The sequence below is a fragment of the Macadamia integrifolia genome, chromosome 7 (genome assembly GCF_013358625.1).
Source record: "Macadamia integrifolia cultivar HAES 741 chromosome 7, SCU_Mint_v3, whole genome shotgun sequence".
In the NCBI taxonomy this organism is placed as follows: domain Eukaryota; kingdom Viridiplantae; phylum Streptophyta; class Magnoliopsida; order Proteales; family Proteaceae; genus Macadamia; species Macadamia integrifolia.
In genome coordinates, this window is record NC_056563.1 from 16186550 (window position 1) to 16197713 (window position 11164).

The following is an 11164-nucleotide window of genomic DNA, read 5'->3' on the forward strand; positions in this document are numbered from 1 at the left end:
GGGGAGCTTCAGCCCCCATGACTCGCTCACTGGTGAGCAAGACCACTGTTATTGGGAAGAAACACTAGTAATTCCTGGATTAAATTGAGTTCAGTCTTCACCAATAAGAAAAGGGCACAAGTTTCTACGAATGGTTGCACACTAGGCTTGATTGGGGTAGCTCATCTATATTATTTGTTCCTTCATTGATCCAGGTCAGCCCAACCACTCTTTTGGGCTTCCAAAACACAATCTGTGGCCAGGCGTGGTTTGGTTTGACACATTGGCCTGGTGTAGTTTGCAGCCATATTTATATATGAACTAAAATTTCACTAAGTCTCATTTTGTTTCAATCAGAGGAGAAAAATCCCAGAAAATAAACTTTTATTTTCAAAATCATATTGTATTTCTTTGCCATTTGTCCTTTTTTCTTGGGTCCTTGACGCGAGAAATAGAACTATTCTTCATTACAGGACCACTTTATCAGACCGGACTTTTTAAACCGGCCAAAAATTATCCTAGGATTCCCCTATTCTATATAAAGTCAGGTCAAGAGATAACTAGGGTTCCCTTTGTATTTTCTATTCTTTGATTCCAATATGTGGATTATAGACCTCTCTACATCATTATCTTTCACCAAAACATTCTTTTTGGGCAATCGAGTATAACATTCAGGTTTGAATGTAAGTGGTCCAGCTATGAGGGGTGGTCTGTCTGATAGTACTATCTTCTAATATGTTCCCTCATCCAAGTACTTCACTGTTTGGTGTGGTCATTGGCCAGGTGGACGGCCTAGAACTAAAATGTGCAGGGCTGGCCTTATCAACATTTGAGCCCTACCATTCTGACCCATTATTTTGTAACCCCAGAATCTTGGTCCATAACCTGAGATAGTAACAAAATCATAAGCACATTAAGGCCCACTGCCACTGTTTTGTCAATTCTACCAACCTTGTTTTTATTTAGTAACTTCTGGTCCCAAGCTATATAAGCCTCCATGGTTCTTGCTTCTTGAAGCCTCAAGGTTAGTGGTTCAACCGGATAAACCAGCTGGTTTATAAGAATAAACCTCTCTGTTCTGCAATGTTTGTGCAAATCTTTCACACAAATTAATTGCGACTAATCAGCATAATATCTCTTATGAAGTAGTCCTAACAGTAATTTAGGACCATAATTAGCAAAGTCTGCAAAAATTTGGAAAAAAAATTAACCTGTTTGAAAAAAATTCAGAAAAAGTTTGCAATTTTTTTTTTTTTTGAGAGGTCACGAATAACGAGTGAACCGAATAGTTCGCGTAAAAGAAAAATCAGAATTTGAAATATTTTCAAAAATTTAACAATAAAAAAAAGAAACTTGTACCAAATTAATCACAGGGAAGGTGATTCAGTGCTCTGCCCGGTTGATTCTGAGTTGACTCAAATGATTCAGCCTATCCTGATCCGAGTTATGACATCTTTATCCGAAAATGAATTTGTTTTGATTCTTTCTTTCATTGATTGAATATTCGCCAATCACCATCCAATGATACCAAATTCTAGTTAATTGTGTTACGTTGCTTGTCACCATCCATGTCTGAGGCAGGTTCTGAGCCTCTTTCTATTAAACCAAGAGAGGATTGAAATATTGAATCCTGAAATCCCAACCCCTATGCTATAAACTCATCATTATGATCACAAGACCAATACAGAGACACTCATATCCATCAAGAAGAACAGAAAAAGAAGTGAAAAGGTTCCTCCCAAACACAGTGAGACAAACCGGAATACAATGCTTCTTAGGGCCTTAGCCATAGGCTTCTCTACTGGTCCATGTCCCTTTTGGTCAAAGTATGATTTACTTTGACCAAGGGATGTTGGGGGGGACAATCAATCACTCCTCTAATGGTCTTGGATACCATTAGAGAGCTGTACACTATAATAATAAATATTGACCCGCCCGACCCGCCTGACCCATCAAATTTGAATCCTCCTGGGTTTTGGGAGGGTAATTAAATCATAAATAATAACTTAATAGTTCTGAAGTTGAGCACCTTCTCCATCTTCACCCATCACATGAACCCACATGCATTATAATGTGGGTCAGTCAAATAGTGTGTAATTTTTCCAAAAACAAGAGCTTAAAGCCTTAAACCTATTTGGATCGGTGGGGATTGGTTCCTGGATGGTCCAGTTGGGTTCAAACACTATTTAGCCAGCAAGTACTCTTAATTAACCAAAAATTGTAAAATTTTCAACTTTTAAACATGTGGAGTCCGTTAGATTTGAAGAAAAACAAAAGTGAATTTCTTCCAAAGTGAGATGAACGTGTACGCTGATTAATTATTTGTTAATTTGCATTCAAATTTGTAGTTGTAACACTTGAGCCAATCTCAGTTCTCAACTCATTCACCACAAAAAAGGAAAGGAAAAATTAGGTACCTAAGCCCTGTAACTAATAGTCTAATTTTAGTTAGTTAACAACATAAAAAGAACGGAAAAAGACTGTGATGGGACCAGCCGACTTTTGAGGGTCCCCCTTTTAGTGTGTTTAAGACTTAAAAAAGTCTTAAGCATAAGACAAAATGAGAGAGAGAGAGAGAGAGCTTTTGAAAACAGTTTATAAGGGGACAAACAATAAGATAAGGTAACAAACTATAACAACCATGAAGTATTAAAGAAGAGAATTAATGGAATGAGATTAATATTAGATTTAAAGTGTTTTTTAAGTGGAAATTAAAAAATATTTGTAATCACATGGATGGTTTCTTTAACATATCTGTCCAGCGGTAACAGTATGTGTCTCTTTGACTAAGGCTCATGTTAAGTACGGACAAGGGTTACCTAGAGAATGAACTACCCAATCCATTGGTTCCTAGAATGCCGACTCCAAAGCAAAGAAAAAAAAAACTCTCTCTCTACTGTGTGTGGCCTTCAAAATTAGGAACCAGACAGAGGTAGAGGCAATTTTGCAGACTGGGTTTTATCTGGGAGGATTAAAATTTAAAGAAAAGGGACTTAAATTCATGTTAGAGATTGGAATTAAGAAGTCCCAAGTGGGTGTGAAGAGGGGTGACAACCTGTGAGCCACTGTGAGATCCCTGAGGATGCTTAATTAATGTATTTAATGGGCGGAAGAGGATGTCGTGGATTGCTTTCGATGACGGACCACGGCGTATCAGGGTGTTGCACACTTGCACTTGCACTTGCACATGTGTGGATGTATATATATACGAAAAGGATGGTATACCTATATTATACATGCTTTTTTTTTTGGTACATGGGTTAAGATACTTTAAAGTAGAGAGAGAGAGAGAGAGAGAGAGAGAGATGGCATTTAACCATTGTACATGGTCACATATGCTTATCAGCCTTGGGCTTGCAGAAGTTTAATAAAAAAAAAAAAAAAAACAAGAAGAAGGAAAGAGTGATCAGTAAAAAATTGAGGTAGAAGTGAGTGACACACTCTCGAGAGCTCGAATCTCAAACAGTAAGAAGACTCACTTTGGAGCCAAAGGGAAGTCTTCTTAAGAAGTGAAGGGAGGAGGTGGGTCTCCTATGTCCTCAAGACTCATGCTTCCCAGCACCAAAAAAGTATACAAGGAAAGGTTCATTGAAATTTGTATTACATGTGATGTGATCCTCAAGGCTGTGACTCTGAAGACCTCAGTAAAGGTGTGGCAAAATTTGGTCCAAGAGAATTTTTTGGGTTAAATCTCTAAAAAGGTAAGGGAAAGGAAGTTGATATTCAAAGGTGAAAAGGAGCACTTCAAAGTTCAAACAAGAAGAAGAAGAAGAAGAAGAAAAACAAAAGGGTTAGAAATCTGTGTCACAAAGTCTAAAAGGGTGGTGCTTGTGTCTTTATAACTTGTTTTTAAACTCCTCTTCATCAATGCAATAACAAAGTATCCAAAGCTTGATGATCATTACCTACTTGCTTATGATCTACCAACATGGTTCAAAACTTCATTATATTCTTCTTATTCTATCTGAAAGAGAAAAGGAATTAGGTGTTTAAGAAGAATAAATAGCCTAATTTATTTTTCCTTTGTTGTAAATATGTACATGGATAGTCAAAATTTTGGATTCAATTCTAATGTAGGTCTGTTTATTTAAATATTTATATAAATAATCAGATATTGGATGAGGATTCAAATTCATTTTTCATATCTACATGATATTTATATATGAATTTGGACATTGATATACTCACTCTAAGTCTAATTTAAGAGTGCAACAAAAAATTATTCTTATAAGAAAATTTAATTATTTACTTTACTGGATATATATACACATGTATTTACTTACATTTCATGAGATAAATTACATATATTATTTATTTTATAGGGAGAGGGTTCCCTAGCTAATAAAAGTCAACACAGGGCCGATAAAAGAGCGTGTGAATAGCGGTGGGGTGGTCATTTTACCTATGTGTTAGGTGCATGGACATCTTCCCTTTCAGGCTTCTTTTTCAATATTTTATATAACTTTTATAATATTTATAGAAATAAATATTCTAAATATTAATTAAATTTGAATTTAGGTGTTTGAATAGATGGTTAATTTGAACTTTGATATTTAAATAAAATATTCAGTGAAGGTCAAATTGGTTTAAGGTAGAAAATATTCTAATTGACTAAAATTTGTGTCCATGTATATATATATATATATATATATATATAATATATATATATATATATATATATATAACACCTAGATTTAATTATTAAGGAGATGGCTCCCTCACTCCTTCATTTTCTTCTTTAGTTCCATTTTATTCTCATTGGTTGGTAGCCATCTAAGATTTCATAATACAATTAGAGCAATATGTGACGAAGTCAATTTCTAAGCTGCAAAGAATGTCAAAGTTCTAAAATCAACCCAAAAATACAGAAAGAAGCGGACCCAATCAGAAGGTCCACCTGGCAAAGGAACGATGTCAAAAATAAATCTTAAAATAAATGAAATAGAAAAAGATGCAAAAGGGGAAAAATGTTTCAATTGACTTAATCTTCAATTTCGTCACTTCATCAAGCTATTCAACATAGGCAGTTGAGTGAACCGTAGTCAGCCGGTCTGACCAGTTGAACCACTAAAACAGTAGTGTTCCAAACATAGTGTACGTTAGTGGCATTTATGAGGAAATTCGTGCAATTGGGGACCATAACCATGCATGGATAAGTAGACCATGGGCCTTAGAACATATCTAAAATTTGGCCCATGAGAAAGAGAGATCAAGAAGAATGGTCCCCAGACCCAAATCAGGATATCCATATTGGTTGATTAGTTTTAACATTTAAAGAAAGAGAATTCAAATATAGAAGGAGCCGTCCAATTCATATACCAATTGCAGCCATTGGAAACGTCCATGCCTGCAAAACTGATCAAAGCTTCATGGGCTTCAATGTGGTCCATTCTTCATCACTGGATTCCAGTGTTTTTATAGGGCTCTCTGTTTGATAATTTCAGGACCACAGTGTATGGTGGATCATTAAGGCTGGGTTGCTTTGCCATTCCAAAACAATAAATAAATTCCATTTTCAGTTTTTTTTTTTTTGGGTAGAATTCCATTTTATTTTAATAGCATAGTATGTATAAAGTGATGCTTCAATATGGGCTCATATGGCTTATTTAGTTTTATTATTTTCTTTTATCTGATAAAGTAATATAAACTAGGTAAGGGCATCAGGGCATCAGGGCATCAGTTGAGTAATATATTAAGTCAAGAAAGTTAAGTTGAATCTAAGTAGGACTGCTTGGATCTCTACTTACAAATCCAAAGATATTGGGCAAAACAACAAATAATGGGAAGAATAGAACACCATCTTATAAATGAAGGGACAGTTTTTAATTAAAAAGAAAAAAATTGAAATGGATTTAAATAAAAAAAAAAAGGATGAGGAGGGAAAGAGAATCCTTAGAATAAAATAAAAGATTAGGATGGTAATTATACGATGGGTATGGTGAGAGAGATAGTAACAAAAATGAAGCAAGGTTAAAAGAAAATGAGGAGAGAGTTATTTGTTTGGTCAAAATATATGCCATGTGGCATATTAGATGAGGTCCAAATTTTGCGTCTAGATAAAACCCTAAGTCCTTTGCTCACATGGTAAGTTTCAACCTAAGTGGAGTTTGCCAAGTGGAAAAATAGAACTTTGAAATCCAAGGACTATGGGAAAGTAGATAATATTGATTGGAGTAAACATGCATGAAAATACATGAGGATGTATGCGAAATACATGAAAGAGTATATAATTAAGGGTAACAGACTTGCGCAATGCCAGTTGAAATTCAAAACTGATTGCGGGCACCCCTTTTTAAAGATCCAAATTACTGTAATAACCCCCTGTAAAATGACTTATATACCTCTACTTTAGTGTTTCTCTATAATAGCTAGCCTCCCCCCAAGACCTGAAATTTCACACAGGGGGCACCGGAGGGAACACTCTCCTTAATGATTAAATTGACTTTGAAATTTGATCTTAGAGTATCTTTCCAACTATTGAAATTATCACATCGTTCTACCACAAGGAAATTTTTTGTAAACCATCTAGGAAAGGTTATCTGACAGGTCGTGAGGTGGCATTTTCCCATGTAAAATTAGGAAAACAGAAATGGTCAATTCTCCTGTCTCCCCTTTTATAAAGGGTACACTTGTTTTTTAATAAATGGCTTAAAGCTCTCTACCTAGGCAGGTATCTCTCAACAAAGTCATTGCTGACCTACTGTTTGGATCCAAAGTTATCTGTATCTTTTCTCACCATTTTTTCTTAACTTCCGGTCCATCCCTTGGTTTAAAACATGTCTAACATTCATAATGTCACTCTGTTTTTTTCGTTTGGGTTGAATAAATGATGTCAGTATCTTTCGATACCAATAGGATTGAATCGCTGCATATCGATCACTTTTGTCATTTTTTTTAAAATATTTTTTTATTGTGTTACTCCTGAAACAGTATGAATAATGAATCATGATCGGTCAAATATCAATATCAGTCATACCAATACAATACAATTGATATCAAACTGTTGTATTAAAATGCTTTTCATATCGGGGTTGAATGAGAACCATTTAACTTTCACTGAAAATAGTGAATAGCACTAAACACTCCCGTGTGAGTGACCAAAGGTATGCCAGTGAGAGTCGAACTTAGGACATCTGAGTTTAGGGCTCGTACCAAGTTCGTTGCTCACCAACTGCGCTACCCCCTTGGGTTATTTTTGTTTCAATGTTATCTATCATTCAATTATACACAACATTCATACCATAATTGAATTCTTAAAAAGTGAATGTTATCATTAACTCTCACCCCTATTGTTGAAGATATAAAATAACAATTTATACGCCAATTTGAAAGTTAAATCCAATGGATGAAGAGATTCTATCTTTACCATGTGCTAAGAGAAGCTGAGTCCATTGTACTATAGAATGTTCTTTTGAAAATGATTTTTTTTCCCTATCATATGACACTCTAGGATAACCTTTCCATTTCACCCATCATGGTCAAATTTAAAGAATTATTTCATTTGGGAATTGTTTGAATGTCATTGTTCCTTGTCTTATTCCCAAAATTTCTTTGGTGTAAAATAGTGTTTTGAAAATCATTTAAAATTATGTCATTTACACGAGTTATCTTCGTCTCACATTTTTTTTTATTATATATATATATATATCTAAAATGACAAGTCTTACCTTTGCATGGAAAGAAAAAGATTATCAAACTAAGGGGTAAAAGAAAAAAAAAAAAAAAGGGGGGGGGTTTGTGGGGGAGGGGGATGTGGTCCTTGTGCCCAAATACATGGGGTGAAATGACCAGCCCACCACCATGAAAGGAAAAATGGCATCTATGTGGATGTTTCCTCGTGTGCTCCCATTGGCCCTATTGCACGCACAATAACCACTCACCTCTATTGAAAACACTTCCTCAAAAAAAAAAAAAAGATTACAAATTATCTGACTATTTGAAATTTTCAATAAGAAAATCCCATTTCCAAATTTATTAACTTAGAAATCAAATACACTCGTATAAGTCAAGGATGATGTAAATTGACAATTAATACACAACACAATGGAAAAGTGCGCGGGCATACCAAAATCACAAAGATTCAATAAAAATGTTGTGGAATAAAAATTGATTTCTAACCAGGGAAAGTGAAATCTTTCTAGTGAAGAAGTAGAAGAAGAAGATAACTACTCAAACCTCTAAAATTGCCTACTTATCACTCCCCTAATCTCTATTCTTGGGCTACTTTGTGTACCGGTCAACCTGACCATATTTGGTCAGAATGATCAGTCAACCTGATCGACCAACTCTTTAACACAAGGTTTTCATTTATCGATCAACTTGATTGGTTAGTTTATCCAATCAACTCCTTAACACAGGGTCTTCCTTTATCGATTAGCCTGGTTGTTCAGTCTATCCGATCAACTCCTTAACACATACAACAACAACAACAAAAAACTCAGTCTTATACCATCTTAATGGGGTAGGCTACATGGATCCAAGGAAAAGAATAAAAAATAAAAGGAAATAAAAAAAAAAGCAAAATGAAAGTAGATTGAATAGAAATGAAAGATGAGAGATGAGAGTAAGAGGAAAGAGGTGCAACCTAACAAGTCAGCAGAATCTCAGCTAAATAGGGTCGCAACGTAGATCCTAGCTCTTCAATCGGCTCTATCCAAAGTCATTCTTGGGACAAGATGGAGAAGTGCATGTCATTTTTCACCACTTTGCTTGTGATACCCTATTTTCTAAATCCGGTTGGTTCGGTTTGGCCTTGTAGGAATTGAACCAGAGCAAGCCAAGTCAGGTACTCTATGGAACATGATGGCAAGGGTGACTTAACACTTGGGTTGGCCAGATGAGTTGGAGTTGATACCTAGTGAAGTTCGCATGCCCAAGCCGTGCGGCCTTGCAGGAATTGAACTCGAGCGAGCTGAGTCGGGTACTCTATGGAACATGATGACAAGGGTGATTTAAAACTTAGGTTATCCAGATGAGTTGGAGTCGGTACCTAGTGAAGTTCACATCCCCAAGCCATGCACTTGCATGTATCATAATGCCATTTATGCATAATAAATGTACACAACCGTATTTTGTGTCGAGTACGCATTTTGGTCAATTACCAAGAGTGAAATACGTCTCGAGGCTGAGCCTCTTCAAAATCTCAAATTAATCTGCTAAGTTTTGGCCAACTGGTGGGTCCGACCCACCAGTGTGATCCACCACTCTGGTCATTAGATATTTTAACCTAGGTATAAATAGCATTTATTAAATTTCTTCTCCCTCATTTATTGCTATAGACGGTGGGTGAGAATAGTAAAGAAAGAGAGAAAAGAAAGAAAGAGAAGGAAAAAAGAAGGGAGAAAAAGGGGAAGAAGCTGCTCGTTATGTGTCGCCGGGGTTAGATCTTTTGAATCCGACACCGAAAAAGTGATCCTCGCCATGGGATCTACGATTTGAGGTGAGTAAAAGTTATATTTTTCAAACCCCCAAGAAACCCTAAGTGAAACCCTTCGATTTGGGTAGGAATCTTTTGGATCTGTTAATCCTACTTGAGATGATGAATCTAAGGTTAAATAAAGGATCTACATGTTGTTTTTTAAGGTTTTAGAGGAAGAAATTATGAAGTTGAGAAGCATTTGTTGATCTCTTGAGCTAGAGAAGAGATTTGGGGTTTTTAAAGTGTTCTTAAGCAAAGAGGTAACACCCAAGCTTAAAACTTTGAATCGATCATAGATCTAAGTTAGAATCATGATATGGGACCTTAGATTTATGAAAAATATGGTCGAATCGACTCTTTGTGGTTTCCCCAAGGTGGGATGAAGAATGGGAGTGAACAGAAAAACTCTGGTTTTGAGTGTTGGGTGCCTGAAAATGGTAGGACCCACCAATCCAGAGTTCGCCTGCCCTGAATGGACTGCTGGCTCCATCGGTGAGCAAGACTGGTGGGCACCTGACCCACCTCTCCTAATCCGTCTATCCAGGCAGAATCCCTGGGTTGAGCGATGAGTAAGGATCGGTGGGCACTTGGCAAGTTGGTCCTTACAGGGCCCCTGAGTCCACCAGCAGGCAAGGACCGATGGGTACCTCACCCATTGATTAACCCACCAATCTAACTTTTCAGGTTTCGATTGGGTCCAAATTTATCGGGTAACCTCTTATGGCGATTCTAAACGCATTGGGATCATCGTACTCCATTGATTGTGAACCTAAAGTGGAGATGTACTAAACTTGATCTCTTTTATGATAGGTTTCACTAGAAACTCACGTCACCTCATGCCGGATCTTCCTCGTACCAAGGATGATCGTTGTACACAACTAGGTAAGTGAGAAGAGGACATTGACTTTATTTTTAGAGTGTTTTTGCATCATTCCATTATTGTTATAGATTAACCATGTCATCACTTCATTATTGTGTGTAACCTAGTCATTCACGAATGCCATTTGCGTGCATTGACATGTGCATTTAGAAATTTATTTATGACTTGATATGCTGATATCTTTAATTATTAAATGCTTATCCTTGCTTGGAGTTATGAAATGGATGACTGTAAATTATTGAATATGATGCATTGCTAGACTAGATGCCATAGTCGACTTGGAAACAAATGCATTAGTGGCCCGTGGAATGGGACACGATAGCACTATACAGTCGTACTATCTCATATAGGAGGATGCAGTTAGGAATGACATATCCCTATACTATGACCCTTCCCAGAAGGGGTTTAAGTGTTGGGTATATCACTAGGAAGAAGCCCGAGGTTGTGTACCAATGGTGATGGTTAGAAGTACGCCAGACCGATCACTAGGATGATTGAAAACTTTGGTGATATAACAAGAGGGCTAATCATTCTACTTTTAATTTAATGCAGGGCAAGACCCATTTTACTTTAATGCAGAGCAAGGACCAATTTATTTTTCAATACCCTCTGCTGGCCTTTCTGACAACCTCATTGGCTTATTGCGGGATAGAGTTCGTGACTTGTACTCGGGGCATACGTGCACTGTGGTTGTGAGTAGCACATGATCTATGACTTAGATGTGAGGTGGTTTAGGATAATAAGAATGGACTTGCATACTTATAGGTGCATTTGTATTGTGAATGATTGCTTGGTCTTTCTTTTCACTTACTAGGCTATTGAGCTCATCCCACGTGCACACCATTTTTTTAGATGATCTTGCAGGTTATCCGGTTGAAGAACTAGAG